Source organism: Lampris incognitus, chromosome 20 (genome assembly GCF_029633865.1).
Source record: "Lampris incognitus isolate fLamInc1 chromosome 20, fLamInc1.hap2, whole genome shotgun sequence".
Classification (NCBI taxonomy): Eukaryota; Metazoa; Chordata; class Actinopteri; order Lampriformes; family Lampridae; genus Lampris; species Lampris incognitus.
Window position 1 is genome coordinate 23248809 of NC_079230.1, and position 4497 is coordinate 23253305.

Below are 4497 nucleotides of genomic sequence, written 5' to 3' on the forward strand. Positions count from 1 at the left end.
TTAACTCCAGTTACCCATTAACCAGTGGCGGTAGCTGGCGATGCCTCAAAGCCGAGAACCAGCTCTGGATATGGTGAAGGGAAACAACGGTCCTATTAAATATAAAATAATGGCAACTACAACAAATATTCTTTATGCTATTCCGCTTACAATTGGCTCTCTACATGTGACACTTCTTGGCAAAACGAGGAGAGTCGGATAGTTTTAAATGTAACATTTCAAACCCGAGGGGAATAGCCATGTGAGGAGTGGGGCTCGTTCGTACGGTCTTTGCAAGTTTTCCCCCCCTTGCAAATTCACTCGGATTGTTTTATTAATCCTTAAATATCTTAGAGATGAAAAACACCCAAACCATCATTGTTATTTGCTCATGTTTGCACATTAACGTATGTAAAAGAAAGTTGAATCAGTTCATCTGGACACAATGCTATTGGGAGATAAACGTTGTGTTCAGCGTTCTCTCAATAAACTTGCCCAGATGAACTGAATTAACTTTCTTTAATTTTCTTACCTGGATTATTGAGTTTTGCATAAAGTAAGGGTTGGCCCTTTCTAAATGTTTTTGAAAAGCACGCAAAAGTGCGACTCCGGTGGGACTCGAACCCACAACCTTTGAATCACTTTGCCAGTGTTTGCCTAGAAGTCCAATGCGCTATCCATTGCGCCACGGAGCCACCTGTTGCACACTGTTGGAACTTTATTCTTTATTGAGATCATCAACCACATGTATGGCCGATGTATGAAGAAAAGCGATGATTATTGCCTCTGATGGTAATACTCCTGAGAACGACATTTCGAAATTAAGTCAATCCTTTATAGCTGTTGTCAGTGCAAATAAATTGGCAAAAATATATCCATGTGTGTGCAGGGGCGGATCTACAGGGTGGCAAGGGGTGGCAGCTGCCACCTCTGGAACACAGTCTTGCCACCCCTGTTGCCACCCCATTTATAATTCAGATATTATGTTTTTAAAGTATATTTTATGTACATGCATGGTGAAGGTCAATGAGACCCGCACCAAACTCATCTCAAACAGAAGTCGCCGATTTAGAATCCCCCTCCCCCTCACAGGCGCGGATCTACAGGGTGGCAAGGGGTGGCAGATGCCACCTCTGGGACACAGTCTTGCCACCCCTTTGCCACCCCAGGAAAAAATCTCTAGATCCACCACTGTGTGTGTGTGATGGACTGGCGGCCTGTCCAGGGTGTCTCCTCGCCTGCCGCCCAATGACTGCTGGGATAGGCTCCAGCATCCCCGCGACCCTGACAGCAGGATAAGTGGTTTGGATAATGGATGGATGGACATATGTATATACTTAGCACAAAAAGTCACGTTGGTCCTTGACGAACGGGTCGGACCCTTTAGTCGACTGGTTAACGTTGTCGCTTGCGGAGCGGAAGGTACAGGTTCGCGTCCCGGGTGTGGTGACAGTCTCCCAGACGGCCCCCCGAATCCCTTACATAAAAAGGGTCAGACCCGTCAACCGACGTGTCTACTTATCCATGCACGTTACACTACCCACTTCCTTCGGGAATGCCCGTTCGCGGGTGTCCCACATCTGACACGAATGTAGCGATGTCGGGGGGCAACAACAGAAACTGACGTGAACCCGTATCGCCCGCACCACAGGAGACATCGCTAACCGCTCGGCTAAAGGGTCAGACTCATTAGTGAAGAACCCACGTGTCTACTTATCCATGCACGTTACTATATATATGGTAGCGAATTCGGGGAACAACGCAACCACAGGAACTGCCGCGGCCGGGAAGCGAACACGTGTCGCCCGCACCGCAGGAGACATCGCTAACCGCTCGACTAAAGGATCATACCCGCGAGCCAGCGACCAGCGTGTCCCCTTATCCATGCACGTTACAATATATATATTTTTATATATCATCCATCCATCCATTATCCGAACCGCTTATATCCATTGTTACAAGAAAACTGTAAATGCAGCCCTCAACATTTAGTTTTGTTTAGTTTGACATAGGCAACTGCATGTTCTAATATACAGTATGCAGTGGAGCGTTAACTACACTCACCAGTGGGAATAACGCAATCCTACCCCCCTCACTGCTGTGACAAAACATTCAGAAATCACACTGCATATTTAGAGTTTATTTTTTTGTCATGACATTAAATATATAGCCATTTCTCCCCAGGCTTTCACAAATACAGAAACCTTTGAACACGTTGATTCAACCAAATGAATAGAAATTAAACTAAGTGCAGATTTTCTTTGTGTTTACTCTTTTTACAGCAGTGCAGCACTATATCTGCCCCAACTTATCGTTCAAAAGTTGACTTTTGCTTCCTAAGCTGCTTTCTCATTCTTCAATTCAATTCAATTCAATTCAATTCAATTCAATTCAATGTTATTGTCATTAAAAACAATGTGCAGGCACATGTTAAAAATGAAATGAGGGCTGTGGCTTCACCAAACAGTGCAAGACAGACACAGACAAACACAGCAAACACAGTATAAGATATACACACATGAGGACCAATTGCTAAAAATAAGTAAAAAAAGAAAAGAAAAAGAGCTGGAGTACAAAATATTCAAAAATATCTACAGCGCATGACCTACACATTCTTGCAAGTACCATAAGAATATGCAGAGAAAAAAATTAGAAATTTATTTTGCATTATTACTCCTTTTGCTTCATTTGAAGTGTCACAACCTCTAAATGCAATCTCTGACAGATTTGGTGTTTGGGAAACACACAGTAGCATGTGCTTCTTAGTAGACCTTAGTTTGTATTTATTCCACAGTTTAAGGCATTTTCCCGTATAGGTTAAATCAGATTCATGAATCTCATAATGAAGCCGATTAATGTCCTGTGATTTAAAGCTATCCTTAGACTGTTTTAATTAGGCAAAAAGAAAGATATCCATCCATCCATTATCCAAGCCGCATATCCAAATTCAGGTCGCGGGATGCTGGCGCCTATTCAAAATTATAAATGACTGTCAACAGAAAAAAATACATATGGAAACCAAGATTTAACATTACACTGCTCCTTATGAAGGTTTCTTAGACTTCAGCCTTCCCTTCAGTTAACATAAATGCTTGGATGAAAAAAAAAAGAAACTGAGACACTAAAAATGTAATTTCTACTTACCTGGTGGGATGACTAACATTTGGTTAAAGTGTACAATTATCAGTTTCAAACAGTAACAAGTGTTTCGACCGATGAAGCAAGCATTTTGCATCTCTACATCAGTGGAGCTTGTCCTGTGGACGCACTTTTCAGGAATGATGTCTCTGGCTGCAAAAGCAAGTTGAGAAACTGCTCAACACTGGAGGAGGTTTGTGCTGTCCAAGTGCCGTCAGTTTCATCAGTTTCTGTCGTGACAGCCCCAGAGCCTTGGTCCTGTGTATTGTGGGTGTTTGAGTGTCTTGCAAGTCCTTGGCGGGTGGAGCTGAGGTGCCAATGACGATCCCCCAATTAGTTACGATCGGCTCATGGGCCACAACAACGAAGGAAGATGCACACTGAATTTAGCAGTAACAAACTGAGATTAATTAAAGTAAAGGACAACAACAACAATAATAATAATAATAATTGCAATGAGGTGTGGAAGTCAGAGTCAGTGGCGTATGAAAGTGCATGAGGGCAGTGGCTAATGTGAGATGTGTGTTGTCAGTGTAAAACAAAATGAGGTAACACAAAAGAAACGTCCACGCAGAGCTCGGTGAAGGGTGACTGTGTTTGAAGTCTGGGGTTAAGTAACTTCTATCACTGGCCAGGTTTTCCCAGTTATTGTGATGACACCTCAGCTCCACCCCACCAAGAACCTGCAAGAGACACAAAACACACATAGTACACAGGACCAAGGCCCTGGGACCTTCACACTGTGTAGTTAGTAGTTGTCAGTTAGACCCTCTGGTTCTATTCACCCACGTCTATCACCCATCCACCTAACCCACACAGAACGACAACCACAGAGATGCAGATATCTTGAATTAAAACACTACAGGACGCATTGTGTGTTGAGGAGGAGGAATGGTACGGAGACATGTTGACTCTGTTTTCGTCATTGACCATGTCTTCAAGATGGTCATGGAGGAATTGAAGTCAAGAAGGAACCAAATATCTAGAAAAAACAGGGTGAAGGTTGCAATGATGAACAGAGCGAACACTGCTGCAAAGAACTATCTATCTGCCAAATCCATAAACAATCAGAGTAGAGACATTGAGGGGGGAACCTCGACAATTTAAAATTCACTATAACCACTAGATCTGGCAGTACCACTTGTATAAAATGTCATGAGAGTTGGTTTGATGGCAAATTCCATTTCAACATCTCAAAGGGCATATGCCACTTTGTAAAGTGGTAACAAAACAAAATTAAAAAAAATACTTCAGATCAGTTATCACAAATGTGTCTGTTAGCATCTTGCTTGATAAAAAAAAACCCTGTTCAGTTAGCTCTCCAGTGTTACCGCATCTAAGTATTTCCAGATGACAATGTGTCTCCAAAACTGTAGGAAA

General features: G+C 42.7%; 1 non-coding gene across 1 annotated transcript; it reads right to left on the reverse strand.

The window, feature by feature from the left end:
* Window positions 1-582: 582 nt before the first annotated feature.
* Window positions 583-674, reverse strand: trnar-ucu (transfer RNA arginine (anticodon UCU)). The gene is given in 2 exon segments: window positions 583-618; window positions 638-674. It is a non-coding gene; the product is annotated as a tRNA-Arg (tRNA).
* Window positions 675-4497: the final 3823 nt, after the last annotated feature.